Source organism: Anabrus simplex, chromosome 1, assembly GCF_040414725.1.
Source record: "Anabrus simplex isolate iqAnaSimp1 chromosome 1, ASM4041472v1, whole genome shotgun sequence".
NCBI classification, from domain to species: Eukaryota; Metazoa; Arthropoda; class Insecta; order Orthoptera; family Tettigoniidae; genus Anabrus; species Anabrus simplex.
In genome coordinates this window covers 1,227,567,213-1,227,584,412 of record NC_090265.1, presented here as the reverse complement: position 1 = coordinate 1,227,584,412, position 17,200 = coordinate 1,227,567,213, and the positions used below count along the sequence as shown (strand labels likewise).

Sequence of the window (17,200 nt, the reverse complement as noted above, 5' to 3'; positions counted from 1 at the left end):
TAACGGATTAGTGTGACTTGAGCCGACGTGCAGGATGCCTCGCAGACGTATGCAAGAACCGTACCGTCAAAGGAGTGAGTTTCAAAGAGGGTGCATTGTTGGCATGAGAGAACGTGATGAATTCAACCGGAAAATTGCTGCCCCTGTGGGACGAAATGTGTCGGCAGTGCAAACGGGTGTGTACACAATAGTTCACAGAAGGCCGTAGAACACGACGAGATGGGTCCGGTTGCACCCCCTATCCCCCCCGCGCGAGAAGATTGACACCTCCAAATTGCATTGCAGGACAGATCTGTGTCCTCCTCGGCTCTGACGCAACGGTGGAAGAGTGTACCACATCGTACACAACCAGGAGTGACAGTCCGTCGCCGTTAATTACGGTCTGGGTTACCGGCTCGTCGTCCACTTCTCCGCCTACCTTTGACTAAGGTGCATAAACATGCCAGACTGCAATGGTGTATGAAACGACGTCACTGGACACAAGAATGACTGCAGACAGTGTTTTTCGGACGAGTCCAGGTTGTTTGTATCAAAAAGATGGCTGCATTTTGGTTCGCCGCAAACAGGGCAAGAGGCATCACATTGACTGCATTCGTACAAGACACACAGCGCCAACTCAAGGCCTTATGGTGTGGGGTGCTACTGGGTACAACCACAAATCACAGTTAGCTCTGTCCAGGGCACTGTGACCAGTTTGACCTACGTGAATGACACCCTGCGACTCGTAGCCATACCCTTTTGCACGACACCCTAGACACCATATTTCAGCAGGACAATGCGCGACCACATGTCGCTTCTTGTTGTCACAGGATATCAGCCTGTTGCCCTGGCCCGCCCGATCACCAGACCTGTCGCCAATCGAAAATGTGTGGGATATGGTGAAAAGACGGGTACGGCGCTGTGACACAATGCCAACCACGAATGATGAACTGTGCGACCAGGTGAATGCAACATTGAAGGCTATACCCCAGAATGCCATTCGCGCCTTATACCCGGCGATGCCATCACGCATGGAACAAGTTATCTGTGCATATGGAGGACCCAGTGCGAACTAGGCAACAGGACACTTGCTGAACCTAGGTGACTGAAATGCTAATCGTTTCTGCAGAACATACTAATGAACATGTCCTGTAAATATGAACATTCTATGTCTAGTCTTTCGAGGTGTTCTGTTTATTATGAACATGGGTGTATTTAAATATACAGTATATAACTTTTTGTTACCGTTATCAGGTTTTTATTAGCATGATTATTAATAAATAAAAATAAATTACTAGCAGAAGAAGAAGTCTTCCTACTTGGCCGAATAGTCAGTGAGGTAGCCTTCGGTTATAGGTAGATGCTTGCAAGGATGCGGATATCCGCCAATTAATCCGCGATTATCCGCGAATTTAGTGTCTTGGCGGATGCAAACTGTACGGAAGTGTGGGTAATTTAGCTGATAATTTCTGAATATTGAAGTTTATTGATATTTACTCAAGTATACTCTTAGTTTTCTTATGGTTAGGCGACCCTTGACGGTGGTATGGGAGAGTGGTGATACATAAAGTGCCTTGAGACCTTAAAGCCATTAATTTCACCTAAGATTAACTGGCCCCTGCCCGCAATTAATTGAAGGAAGGAAGGAAGGAAGGAAGGAAGGAAGGAAGGAAGGAAGGAAGGAAGGAAGGAAGGAAGGAAGGAAGGAAGGAAGAAAAGTCAATATGTCGGTGGTTGTCGCAAGAGAAATCCCTGTGATTGTAGGGTTCTAGTGCCAGGTAGCAGGCCTATTGTATTATGTTAGCAGATCTATCCGTTTCGATACCTTGAGTGGTGTAATATACTGTAGTTCGATATTTACAATATCCGAGGATAACCATTCATGGACGCATGTAACCATTCGCGGATGAAGGAAGTGAGCATGCGGATGATATTTTGTATATCCGCAAAGGGCTGTAAGTTATAGGACCCCATAATCAATTTGCAGCGAGGCTGGGTATTTTAGCCACGTTTTATAAATTCATCTAGCTTTCGAGCTGGATGTTTGTGATCATCTTAGTGCATCTCTTCACATCATCATCATCATCATGATTTACATACATCATACCACTCGACCAACCACATCAGAAACATGTAGTTGTGAATACATCCCTCCGCATAGAATTGGCGTCAGGAAAGACATCCTGCCGCAAAAGTGGGCTCACTTCACATTAGGGTAATCCCTGATAATTAGGTAAAGAATGGGAGAAAAGAAAGTGTAGTAGCATTGGAGAAATCTTGCTGTTGCTCTGTCTTCTTCCTATAGTGATCTTTTGAGCAAAGTCATTTATCATTTCCAAAATTTGATATCACTATGTCCTTTTGCAGCCGGAATTCTCATTCATAGCATATTAATTATTAATTATATTAATTATTTATTATTATCCATCAAGCGAAACGTGCAGACATATGAATGAATATATACAAGTTATTATCATTTTGGCCAACCTTCAGTTCAGTTTCATTGGCGTAGCAATTACGTGGGTGATTTCTGTTTATTCAGTCTTTCATATTATATTGAGTGCACATCTCACTACACATTTGTCATGCGCAGGCTTTGTCAGGTCTGTGGTAGGCCACTGTTGCTCAGATCTTTCCGTGGAAACCGTACCCGGTGAATCTTGAGAAGAAGTGCCGCATGGTGATTTCGGGTCTTTATCGTGTCAGTATCGTATATTTCTGCGTTGACTTGCTTATGTCCTCTTGCAGCTGGAGGTCCCATTTAGAGTGACCAACTGTTGAATGAAGGAATGAGGGATAAGACAGTAAAAAATGGGGGGCATTTCACGGTTTGGGGGGGGGGGGCAGCTACATTATTAGCAGTAATTTTAAAACGACAAAAATATTAACAGTTTCAAAAGCATTGTGTTGTCGCATTTCCTCTTTATGACCAACTGAACACTCTTACTGAAGTAATAACATAGAAAACTACATGCAGACATGATATGGGCTTTTGGGCGTGTGCCATGTCAAGAAAACAAGGTGAAACTCTTTACGTTTCGCAGAGAACTTTGCGTACTCGACTGTTCACGAGAAAGAAAACCGGTGACTCGGAAGTTTCATCTGGAACGCTCCTCCAAATATGCTATAACGTACTTCCATGCACCGTTGGCAACGGTTACGCCATGTTTAGTTGAAACAAGATGGCAGGACAATTGCGTATTGAGAAAATTCGTATCGAAGAAAATAACACGAAAATTCGTTCAGGTGGAAAACGGAACAATTATGGGACAAATGACGTCCCTCGCGGGACATTTACAAAATATGGTTCGGTTGGTCACACTGATTCCATTTATAGCTGCCCATAATAAAGATAAGTATTTATTATACAGCTTTGATGTCAAGTGTGAAGAATGTTTTAGCTTGAATATTTGTGTTTAGGGATATCGGCCAGTGCTGTGCCCCCACTCTGGTGCTACTCTCATTATGTGGCGGAAGGCTATGAAATCGTTCATATAGCTGGGTTAGGAAATGTATTTTGTTATTAAGATTTATTATCCAGTCTGTAGCACAGAGTAAACACAAAACATATTGAATGATCGCGTGAAGTTATTTGCATAGATAGAGACAGAGAGTACAGAAGCACTGAGTCGATGCCTGGTGGTATCCCCTTTGGTTAAAGTTTTTATCATGGAAGCTGTGAACTGCAGTTCTTGTAAACAAGAGCAAACTGTGGCTCTTTTCATTCGTTTATATTCGAGCAGTTTTTTTTTAAAAAAAATAGGATTTATGATTTCTGCCTTTTACTCACTTTCACTGATGAGATCTTCACATGCTGCTGTGCTTTCTAGAACGTTTCCCTTCATTCCCTCCCTGACAGAGAATTCGGACTCGGTCAGTTGTACAGAACACTGATTCTTAAGGTGCTCGGTAGGTAAATGTCTCATCTTATATTTGTAGCTTTCGCTGCTTCTAGTCTCCTAAGGTTTTTCAATCAATCAATCAATCAATCAATCAATCAATCAATCAATCAATCAATCAATCAATCAATCAATCAATCAATCAATCAATCAATCAATCAATCAATCAATCAATCAATCAATCAATCAATCAATCAATCAATCAATCAATCAATCACCATTGATCTGCATTTGGGCTCTCACACAGGTGGCAGAATCCCTAACATTTCTTTACCTAGTCTGTTCCTAAATTAATTCAAAGAAGTTGGAAATTTATCAAATTATTAAATTAGTCAAGTCCGTAATATCTCTTCCTATAAACGAATATTTTCCCCAATTTTTCCTCTTGAATTCCAACTTTATCTTCATTTTATGATATTTTCTCCTCTTAGAAACTCCACTCAAGATTATTCGTCAAGTAATGTCATTCCAAGCTATCTCTCCACTGACAGCTCTAAACATTTCGCTTAGTCAAGTAGCTCGTCACCTTACTTCCAACTCTCCCTACCCTAAAGTTAGCAACATTTTAGTGACACTATTTTGTCGGAAATCACCCAGAATAAATCGTGCTGCTTTCCTTTGGACCTTTTTCAGTTCTCATATCAACCTGGCGAGAGTTTAGGAAAGTTCAACATGATTGGGTAAAAAATTAAAAATTAGAATGAATCATGTGCAAGTAATCTCTGCGCCTTGTATATTATTACGAATTATAGTTTTGTGTACTTGTAGACCACGTCTTATCAGTCGAATATTGGGGGAACGAGGGATTTGACCAGGTTTTCTCTCTTTTGCTTCATTGGGGGAATCAAACATTATTACTATTAAGAATAAATTGTTAGTATTTAGTTGATAGTGTTGAGAGTTTTCAAATTCAGTACCGACATAGAATCTGATATTTTCCCATAAAGAAAAATAATTAATACCTTACATTTTCTTTCTTGAGTAAAGTATGTCTGCTTCAACCTGGTCAACGTTTAACTCCAGTGTGTCTACAGTTATGTGGTGAATTTCCACTCACGAAGATCGAGAATCCTGTTTATGTCATAAAAAGGTTACAGTGTACTTCCTTCTATTTGTCGACAGGTTTTTGTCTTCCTCCGTTTTTCAGTTCAAGGTAAATGCATTCTAAAATTTTAACACAAAGGAAACACGAAGAACAGAGATATCCATCGTACACCACTCCAGAGCACCGTGACTCATCGCCGATCTCAGGACTACGAATGTGCGTCCGCCTTCGTCGTCTAATGCTTAATATATTAGATCTCAGCCTGAATCACTTGGATTCAATTCCGAGTATGCCCAAGAATTTAAGACGAATTCTGAGAGCCTGGAATATGGTTCAGCACCAGATCAGACACGTTAGGGGTTGTCTTCCTTAATTTCCCATTTTTCTCCTGGTGAAAGCCATATAGTGCAAAGCTGATACTTCCTCGAAAATCCTACACGCAATTATTGGCCAAGGCCTCTCATATAATTAACGAGAATCACTAGTAGCATCATCAACAGTGATACGAGGTTCTATTGTAGCTATTCCTACAGTCCGTTAGGAGTTTGATTCGTATGCTTAAGGTCACGAGATCGGTTATAAGCACTGTCGGTTGACATTTAAGAGAAGTTAATGTGAGACATTCACGATAGTGACGGTTTGAACCCACCTATCGTTACTTTTGACAGAGGCAGTACTTTTGCATAGGTCATAACAAAATGTCGCTTACACAAGTCTCATTTATGACTGTGACTGTATAGAAACAGCTAAGGTATCCTGTATCAGTATCACTCATAGGGACAATGGTGCTGCAACAACACTTTCTACCTCTGGTACGAAAGCAAAGCCTAACTACTTCACTTTATCGGTGCCACCATTGGAGTTTCTGGTTTTCGTATAATATCCTTCGGTGGTGCTATTTTACGATCCAACCAGCCTCCAGGCTGATGAATGTACATGAATATATTATTATTATTATTATTATTATTATTATTATTATTATTATTATTATTAGTATTATTATTATTATTATTATTATTATTATTATTATTATTATTATTATTATTATTATTATTATTACAATATTGGTGTTTTTAACGTGCTGGAAGTCAATAACGCAAAGTTGTCCGATTTAAAGAACCTCAAATACCACAACTTCCACAGAAATAGAGAAATAATAAATAACCGACTTCCGTGCTAAGTTTTGCGGCTTCTCTTTACTGTAATTGAATTTCCCTTAGGAAGGTCTTCATGACGGCCAGTCAGTCTTCTTGCAAGTACAAGCTGTGGGGTAAGCAGAGGTTACTGACATCAGCATCTAACTCAAGGCTGAGTAATTTTGATCAACATCCTTGAGAGGTGCATTTATAAATTCGCTACACTATTACACAAATTGAGGTACTATTTGAACTGCACCAAGTTGGCATGGGCCTCTATTTCATATGAGAGCAACGGTAATAAGGCATTTATCATGAAGAACTACGTAACTACGTAAGGCAAAGTAAGGCGGTAAGTCAAACGTTCCTTGGAGATTTAATTCCAGGTTGTTTGTAATAAGTGCTTGGAAACATTGTGCAAGATCAAGAGATAACTAAATGTAATAATAATAAATAATAATAAATAATAATAATTATAATTATAATAATGTGATTGGTTTTACGTCCCTATAACCACTTTAACGATTTTTGGAGGTGCCGAGGTGACGGAATTTTGTCCCGGAGTAATTCTGTACCGATATGAGGCTGACGTATTTGAACAACTTCAAATACCATCGGACTGAGCCGAGCTTGAGCCCGCTAACTTAAGCTCATAAGACCAGCGCTCTATCGTCTGAGCTACCCAGAGTGACATTCTTCTTCTTCTTCTTCCTGTGCCGTCTCCTCAACTATCATAGAGTTTTTTTCAATTTAGTGATTAGTGGTTGCTGTATCAAAGTTGCCGTATCGTGTATTTTAAACCATTGTCAAAGATTTCACGCGCAGGATCATTTTTCATCATCCACGACAGCATTTCCCTTCGATCTTGCTTTCTGTGATCAATTGTATCAATTGTATTTGGGAAGATGTGACCGACATAAAATTCTTTCCTGTGTTTTAAGAGGGTTACGACTTTGCATAATTTCTTGGCGCGACAGAGTACTTCATTATTGGTGACCTATCGGTTCTTGAACATTCCGCGATACGTCCGTATTTCAAAGAACTCCAGTCGGTTCATTGTCAAAGCCTTCAGTGTCAATCCTTCGACCGACACAGATAGGTCTTACGGCGAGGATTGGTTAGGAGTGGAAAGGAAGCGGCCGTGGCCTTCATTAAGGTACAGCCCCAGCATTTGCTGGATGGGAAACTGAGAAACAGCGGAAAAACATTTTGAGTGCTGCCAACAATGGGGTTTGAACCCACTATCTCCCGAATGCAAGCCCACAGCTGCACGACCCTAACTGCAGGGCCACCTCACTCAGTAAACACTTTACGTCACGTCAACGAGTTTCAAATACGTGTTTATGGTTACACACTGTCCAGCCCCGCGGTCTAGGGGCAACGCGTCCGCCTGTCACCCGATGGCTCCGGGTTCGATTTCAGGCAGGGTCAGGGGTTTTTAATTGTAAATGATTAATATCCCTGGCCTAGAGACTGAGTGTTCGTGTCGTCCTTAACGTTCCTTTCCTCACATTGAACACTCTACACTTCCGCAATTACAAGTAGTGGCAAAAGATCTACAGAGGTCGACCCCACGAACAAATATAATTTAAAAAGTGGTTACACACAAATACAGTGTATTCATTCATTGTATCCAGCACAAATGACAAATGGACCCGATGAATTTCGAAGCCGGGATGCCGCAGTGAACATTGGACATCTAACCCACCGTGGCACAGAGGTGCTACAAATAACAAGAGCCATTGTATAATTTATGTAACCAGTTTAATTTGCTCAACTGGAATCGACCTTGACCAGTGTTTACACCGAAGGACAGTGACAGGTGTATTTCTATATTTAGGAGCTGTTTTTTATGCTGATTTGCGGATGTACGATTAAAGTGTATGTCAGTCTTCCTTGAGTGCAACACGACCTTTCGCATTGAACAACTGATACATGCTATTCCTTTCTGACGATAAGGGGTAATATTTCACACCTAGAATGAATGAATGAATGAATGAATGAATGAATGAATGAATGAATGAATGAATCAATCAATCAATCAATCAATCAATCAATCAATCAATCAATCAATCAATCAATCAATCAATCAATCAATTAAGGTCTATCGCCAATGTGGCAGATTCCCTATCAATTATTGTTTACCTAAAAGATTCTTAAATGCTTTCAAAGAAGTTAGAAATTTATCGAACATCTCCCTGGGTAAATTATTCCTATCTCTAAATCCTCTTCCTATAAAATAATAGTTGTCTCAGTTTGTCCTCTTGAATTCCTAATTTACATGCGTGTTATGTTACTTAAACTCTCTTCAAAAAGATTTGTTAGGTTCGAACCTGCCTGTCGTCAGCCCTGAAGATGGTTGTCAGTGGTTTTCCATGTTTACACCAGGAAAATTCTGTAGTTGTACCTTATTTAGGGCCACGGTCGCATCCTTCCCACTCCTTGCTCTTTTCTGTGATGGTGCGACGTAAAAATTAAAAAAAAAACCAACGTATTCGTCCACTATCCGTCCCTTTCTTCCTGTATTTGCCATTGTACTATCTTCTGTTTTTAGTGCCATTATGCTCTACACACTCATATTCTGTCCTGCTATCCTTTCATTCTTCATTTTTTCCCATATCCTGTAGACACCGTAAATGTTTTGTTTATCATCATCATCAGTCCTTGTACTCACTGCTCAGCGTCTTGACCTTACTTCTTCATGCTCTTAGGGCGTCGCTGACGAGATTTCACCACACAAAGCGGACTTTGACCATCTAGAGCACCTGTTGTTCTTCTTCGGTGTCTTCTGCCTTCCACTTTGGTTTGTAAAACAAGTTTTCAAATTCTTCCCTTCTGTCATCAAAATGTGCCCAAGAAACTGGAGGTAATTTCATGATGTTTATTTCTTCCATAACGAACGCATTTGCTCTCTTCATCCATGCAAGCCCTAGTATTCTCTAACAACACCGCATCCCTAAGCCATCAATTAGGCTTGTCTCTATCCTTAACGGTCCAAGTCCGTAAATTCAGTGGGTATAAATTGTATTATACGTCAACATTTAACAACGTATTTATGAGGTCCAGCTACCAACCGAAATTTTCTCTAATTTTGGAAATTTTATCTACGAATATTTCACGTTGCATGTTGAGTTAATAACTAATCAACATTCACTAGAATTGGCGCTTTGTCCAACTCATTCGCTGAATGGTCAGTGTTGAGGCCTTTGGTTCAGAGGGTTCCGGTTTCGATTCCCGGTCGGTTCGGGGATTTTAATCGCCTGTGATTAATTCTTCTAGCTCTGGGACTGGGTGTTTGTGTTTGTCCCTACACTTTCCTCCTCATATTCAGACAAAACTCTACATTACCAACCACCACAGAAACCGGCAATAGTGATTACATCCCCCCATATAGAGTTGGCGTCAGGAAGGGCATCAGGCCTAAAACAAGGCCAAATCCACATATGCGACACAGGCTTGGGAAAAGCGGTAGAAAAGAAGAAGAAGAAGATTCACTAGAATTGGCGCTTTGTGTATAACCATATAACAATATACTTAATTTATGAATAAAATTAGAAAACCAGTTTCAACTTCTATTGGCAGCTTACAGTGATCTGCGATCGAGGAACACTAGTATATAAATGCATTTGACTTCCATTCAAAAGGATTGATTAAATGAAAATAAATGTCTGTTGTTGTTGGGAGTCGGCAGGAATGGAAGTCATTACGAAGAAGCTGAGAAATTAAAACACCTATTACTAGTAACTTCATTGGCAGTATTTACATTCAATTACAATTATTTTAGAAGAGTAGTATGTCGCTATTTCAAAGCTTTTTAAATAATAATAATAATAATAATAATAATAATAATAATAATAATAATAATAATAATAATAATAAAACGTGCCACTACTTTTACTGTTTTCGGAGACGCTGAGGTGCTGAAAGTTTGTTCCTCAGAAATTATCGCGCAATATCGAACCTGTCAACTTGGGGTCAGAAGGCCAGCGCCTCTAATGTCTGAGCCACTCAGCCCTTCCTGAATAGTTTTGATGTAGTTGGAATTAATTTTCGTGATCGGTACAATGAATCATCCTTCATTCACTGCTCATGGTGAAAGTTGAAAGTCTTCCCTGACCATTTTCTGAAGCACTTATTCTGTGACCCTTGGCTTAATTTAAATCTGTTAACTAGATTTTTTAAATGCTACGTTTGGTCTATCCTCTTGTATGGAGTAGTATCATGGACTCAAAGTAGCTATGGAGCATAAATTTGAATCTGTTGAGATGTAGATATATCGATATGTATGTTGAAAATACCTTGGACTACATACCAATTTTAAAAAAAATACCCTTTCTCATCATGCCCTTAGGCATGAATTACCTCAGCCCATCATGGAAGGGAAGATCTAAGGAAGGTAAGATCTAAAGAAGGGACGATCTAATGAAGGAAAAAGAAAAAGGCAAGGGAAGGACTTCCTCGCTCTCTAATATACTACAGTGGACACTGACAACAGCTAATCAGAACTGCTCAGGATGGAAATGCATGTGTTATAATGATTTTCAACTCCGTTATCGAGACAGCAATACAAGAAAAAGAAAAGGAAGAAGAAGTCTTTGTTAAAGGTAATTTCATTACCTAGAGGAAGATGGTCCTCGTAACTTGTAGAAGTACACTTTCCATTGTTCTTGCGTGAACAACGTTTTCCATTAGCATCTAATATTCCACTCGATAAGTAGATGCCATGTCATGCTTACAACGATTTCAATAACAGTGTTCTTTCCGGGCCTCGAAGTAGGACGGGTTCCTCGGAAGACGGTCTGCAAGGACCTCTGTTCGGGAGTCATTCACTCAAAGGAATTACCACAACTGGACGTGCCTCAACATAATTTGTGGTGAGTGTTATCGTCTGATCCTGGCCTTGGTCCGTTGGTATGCAGTTGAAATAATCCAGTCTTATAGCCCCCGGAAAGAACGTTCTGTAATTCTAAAAGTTCGGCGACCTTGTTCTGAGTTCTTACGTAACACACTGATACGTTAACACTCAAGCTGTGTTGACCGGCATTCAGCGATATGCGGGAGAAATCGTGTGCAGGACATCCATGCGTGACGTGCTGAAATGTGTAATTATTATGTTTTAGTTCCTCACTGCGTAAGCAATTATTACAGATTTTAAATGAATATCTGCCTCAAACTAAATCGAAACCATCACTTTACTTAAAGAAGTTTTAGTTATACACCTCTTAATTGTTAGGTGACCGAGCTCGATAGCTGCAGTCGCTGAAGTGCGGTCAGTATCCAGTATTCGGGAGATAGTAGGTTCGAACCCCACTGTCGGCAGCCCTGAAAATGGTTTACCGCGGTTTCCCATTTTCACACCAGGCAAATACTGGGGCTGTACCTTAATTAAGGCCACGGCCGCTTCCTTTCCACTCCTAGCCCTTTCCTATCCCATCGTCGCCATAAGACCTATCTGTGTCGGTGCGACGTAAAGCAACTAGCAAAAAAAAAAAAAAAAAAAAAAAAGTTAGTTAGGTGGTCAGCCGAAAAGTATAGTAAGTTGCCAATTAAACCGGTGAAATGTTGTCACCATGGCCTAGCATGTATTGTCGTGATCTGTGGTCCAGGTATCCTCGGGTTTGATTCTCGTATTAGCCTGAGATTTAAGATCGGCAGGAAAATTGAAATATAACTTATCCGGCCTCTTGAGGACAACCGCACCTGTGTAGTGAAGTAAAGTCTTTTTCCCTTTTTATCACACATTTCCCGTAACACGCAGGCTATAAATAGATAAAATTAACAGCGACAAAAAACCCGAAACGCCTTGAAGGATTAAATATCCACCTCTCGAGTTATGTACAGTATATCTGCCACGTGTTACGTCGACTGCGCAGAGGCTGTTGAGCCTTTACTTTCTTTGAAGGAAGCCTACATATCCGATCCGCTTCTGAAAGTCAAACTACTTATTTATTTGGACATTAGTCAATTATTTCTCAATTTTGTGTGGGTTTTTTTTGGGATGTACTGAAACCCCTCGAAATGAAATTCTAGTATTCAAGTGCTTGTGAATAGTGCATCAATACATAAATAATAATAATAATAATAATAATAATAATAATAATAATAACATACATTTTTTGCTAGTTGCTTTACGTCGCACTGACACAGATAGGTCTTATGGCGACGATGAGACAGGGAAGGGCTAGGAGTGGGAGGGAAGCGGCCGTGGCCTTAATTAACGTACAGCCCTCGCATTTGCCTGGTGTGAAAATAGGAAACCACGGAAAAACATTTTCAGGGCTGCCGACAGTGGGATTCGAACCCACTATCTCCTGAATACTGGATACTAGCCGCACTTAAGCGACTGCAGCTATCGAGCTCGGTAATCACGTAAAGTTAATTATCTTGTGCAAGCATTCTGATCAGACGCAATTTAGACTACTTGTGTATCAAATTCCACGCTCCGTTTTGCACTACCAGATGGCAGGGAAACTGGTACTCTATTGGATTACTTAGGTTGGGTTGTTAATTATGACTGATTTACTGTACATGGAATGTGTGACTGGAGATCTTTTACATGCCAGCATCATACATGAAATACAATTTTTCCAACCCTCCAAAAATTTGACCATCTCTACCAGTTTAATCCCGCTATTTTGAGATCCAGAGGCCAACACGCTACCACTGATCCAAGCGAGGAGCTATAATACTACTACTACTACTACTAGTGCTTCCAACATCTCTTCTATTAATATAGATTTTACGAGGCACTGGGGTGTCGGAATTTATTTCCAGAGGAATTCTTTAACCTACTGAAAGCCGGCGATACATCATTAACACATTTTATCACCCTTGAATGTCAACACTAACACTGTGGTTTTACACCTATATCTAAGGCTGCAGTTATATCATTGGAGTCAGTCAGTGGGGAGAAAAGCGGCAGAGTGAACAGAAATGCCACATCACAGCAAAATCGCACGGGTGTAGTGGTGTATGTTTTAGATTGTGCGTGAGAATCTAAGCTAAAGAAGAAGAAAATGAAATGGCGTATGGCTTTTAGTGCCGGCAGTGTCCGAGGACAAGTGCGGCTCGCCGGAAGCAGGTTTTTTTTATTTGAAGGCCGTAGGCGACCTGCGCGTCTTGATGAGGATGAAATGATGTTGAAGACGATACATACACCCAGCCTCAGTGCCCGGACCATTTACCCACGGAGCCGGACAGTTAAAAAATAAATTTTCTATTTTCAAGTTTGCGAGTGGAATGAGATATGACAGTACAAGTTTAAGTATATTTCTAGAAGTACTACAATCTTATTTAATTATGAGAACACTTGTGTAATTGGCTGTGCTACGTATTTCTTTCTATTGTAAGTATATTAAATGTAATTCATTCATCATCGGTTTACCCTCCAGGGTCGGTTTTTCTCTCGGACTCAACGAGGGATCCCACCTCTACCGCCTCAAGGGCAGTGTCCTGGAGCTTCATACTCTTGGTCGGGGGATACAACTGGGGAGAATGACCAGTACGTCGCCCAGGCGGCCTCACGTGCTATGCTGAACAGCTTATCAGGGACCTTGTGGGGGGATGGGAAGATTGGAAGGGATAAACAAGGAAGAGTGAAGGAAGCGGCCGTGGCCTTAAGTTGGGTACCAACCCGGCATTTGCCTGGAGGAGAAGTAGGAAACCACGGAAAACCACTTCCAGTATGGCTGAGGTGGGAATCGAACACACCTCTACTCAGTTGACCTCCCGAGGCTGAGTGTACCCCGTTCCAGCACTCGTACCACTTTTTCAAATTTCGTGGCAGAGCCGAGAATCGAACCCGGACCTCCGGGGGTGGCAGCTAATCACGCTAACCACTACACCACAGAGGCGGACTATTAAATGTAATTAAAAAGTAAAATATTTTGCTACATTGATTTATCACTGTTGTACATCTTCGGTTTTATACGAATGTACTGCCAATCGCCCTGTAATTGATTTTTCTAGAATATTTTGTATGTTTACCATAGTATCTGAGGAGGGCCGAGTGCGCTCTGTAAGTGCATAGGTGCCGAGTCGCCACTGTTCAATTCAAGCTTATCAGCCCTAACATTCCATGCTGCGATTGCCGAGGAACTACAGTATGTCATACCAGAGCGCGAAATATGACGGCCATTGACCTAGAGGTTTGAATTTTCGTGGATCCAAAGGTAGAATTTTCACTTGTAAAACCATTCGGAGTGTTGAAGGGCATCCGGATAAAAAAAAAATACGAACGAGGATGGTTCACGAGGCACCAGAGATATCTGGAGTCTCAAAAGTCACCGAACTCAGAATCAGTCACAATCGAACCTTGTAACCTTGGAGTGGTACAAGGACCAATCGACTGCATCAAGGAGGTAGGCTAAGTGCTCCTACGCCGTATGTACAGAATACGGACGTCACCACCATTGTTCGTGGAACTGACTCTACAGATAAGGAGTAATAAGCATATTGATACATGAACGTAGTGAAGCGTGCCGGACCTGTCTGCACGGAAGAGATAAAAGCATGAGGACACTAACGTATTCTCTTTAGTGGCCATTTCCATGCAGGAAATGTACACGGAATGAAACAAGTGAAATTTCTCCTCTAGATTGTTCTAGAGGGTGCGCCTTACTCAGTGATATATGAGTGTGCAACTGCATTTGAAGGTCAGATCTTGTAAAGGTAAACAAACGCAATACCAGCAGAGTAGGACACTTGTTAGTTACTCATTAATGATGCGAGGCAGATTTCTTATCAAGCCACTCCTCTGCATAAAGCAAAGCAAAACAAGCTAATTAAGCGATGTCAACAACAAGATCGGAAATGTCGAAGTTTCAAGTTCCTCTCGAAATATGCCTATATCGATATAACAATCATTCATTTGGTAGAGGACTTTCTAAATTCGGGTTTGCAATGGGTAAATTCCCGATGTATTTATTTTTTAATGAATTGATTAATTTATGTATTTAAGTAGGGAGAGTCCGGTTCATAACCAGAAGATGGTGTGTCCTTTTGTCGCAGCTAGATACAGAGCATTTGGAAAGCCGAAGCTGCTACACAGCGATTTTAAATGGCACCACTACAAAAGGAGAAGCAGGAAATGAGGCTATAGGATTATTATTATCATTATTATTTCTATTAATACTATTATTACTGGTGACTCATCAAAGCATTGACCCTGCGCGAAGGGTTTCTTACTTTGGGACTGTAGGAGAACCGCCACGGGCTAACGATATGCTCAAAGTGGTAGGCCTACTTATAGTAGCGGTGCAGTGTTGATTGGCATTTAAGGGTTCTTATATGCAAGGACACCAGTGAAAATTGATTTACTTCTACTTTTGAGAAACCCTTTTCTGAGTAAATCTACGTTGTTTCTTGAAACGAACGTATATTAAACACATTGGAATTAATATTATTAAACATTATTATTATCATTACTTACCTGTTGAGTTTTATTCCCTTTTGCGATTCTTCTTCATAGTAGTAGTAGTAGTAGTAGCAGGCTACTACTAATTTATTAGGGTTGGTATTTGACGTAGATATCCTTCCTTAACGCAAACCGTATTTGCAGGAATGTACTATATTTACTATTGCGCATATCTGTGGTGGTTGGCAGTGTGTTTTTTGTAGACGAATAGAAATTCATTAAGACATACACAAACCCCAGTCCCCGATCCCGAGAAATTAACTCTTCTTCTTCTCCTTCTTCCAAACCCTTCCTAAAAGTCCATATGTAGTTAGAACGTATGACGTTGTTGATTCGTCCCCAGCATGGTGACGTTAAGCCTTGAGCAGACAGCTTGGAGTTATTCGACGGGATTAAGCTATTTGCACACACCCTCTTCCTATTTCATCAACATAATCCCTCATCCAGATACTTAGGTCACCCATGGACAGCATATAGAAAAACCTGCATCAGGCGAGCGGAACATGTCCGGAACATGTCCGGAACACTCCGGGAATAAATAAATAAATAAATAAATAAATAAATAAATAAATAAATAAATAAATAAATAAATAAATAAATAAATAAATAAATAAATAAATAAATAAGTAAGCTTCACACAATGTACACACAGTGCACTTGATGTCAAAGACAACTTTTACTTTTCATTTCTTACCATTGGCTCCACGTCGCACCGATACAAATAGGTCTTATGGCGATGATGGATTAGGAAAGATTTAGGAGTAGGAAGGAAGAGACCGTGACCTTAATTAAGGTACAGCCCCAGTATATACCTGGTGTAAGAATAGGAAACGCCGAGTTGAGTGGCTCAGACGGTTGAGGCGCCAGCCTCCTGAACCCAGCTTGGCAGGTTCGATCCTGGCTCAGTCCGGTGGTATTAAAGGTGCTCAAATACGTCAGCCTTGTGTCGGTAGATTTTACTGGAACGTTCAAGGACTACTGCGGGACTAAATTCCGGCACTTCAACGTCTCCTAAAACCGTAGGATTAGTTACTGGGACGTAAAGCCATTATTATTATTATTATTATTATTATTATTATTATTATTATTATGATTATCATTATTATTATTATTATTACTATTACTTGTTTTACGTCGCACCGGCACAGATAGGTGTTATGGCGACGATGGGACAGGAAAGGGCTAGGAGTGGGAAGGAAGCGGCCGTGGCCTTAATTAAGGTACAGTCCCAGCATTTGCCTGACGTGGAAATGGGAGACCACGGAAAACCATTTTCAGGGCTGCCGACAGTGGGGTTCGAACCTACTATCTTCCGAATACTGGATACTGGCCGCACTTAAACGACTGCAGCTATCGAGCTCGGTATTATTATTATTATTATTATTATTATTATTATTATTATTATTATTATTATTATTATTATATATACAATGGGAAACCACGGAAAACCATCTTCAGGTCTGACGACAGTGGGGTAACTTAAATTACATTGGTGCGTGGTACACAGAAGAATTGTGACTCCGTTGAAATCCTTGAAATTCTCTTCAGTCTCAGATAATGCGTCTGCCTGTGTCTAGAAAAACCTCTGCACACATTTTAATTTCTAGTACGGTACTCATTAGTTCTATGAATGAGCATAAGTTCCACACCATGATAAACTGATGGTAAAGGCTAATATGAAATAAAATGAATGTGCTCTGGCCCTTAGGCAATAAGTCGTAAACTT

At 40.5% G+C, this 17,200-nt stretch overlaps 1 protein-coding gene across 1 annotated transcript in view; it reads left to right on the top strand.

Annotated features, from left to right (window-relative positions):
- LOC136877766 (very long chain fatty acid elongase 7) overlaps positions 1-17,200 on the top strand; it is a 163,421-nt gene that overhangs the window by 30,759 nt on the left and 115,462 nt on the right. The window lies entirely within an intron of this gene.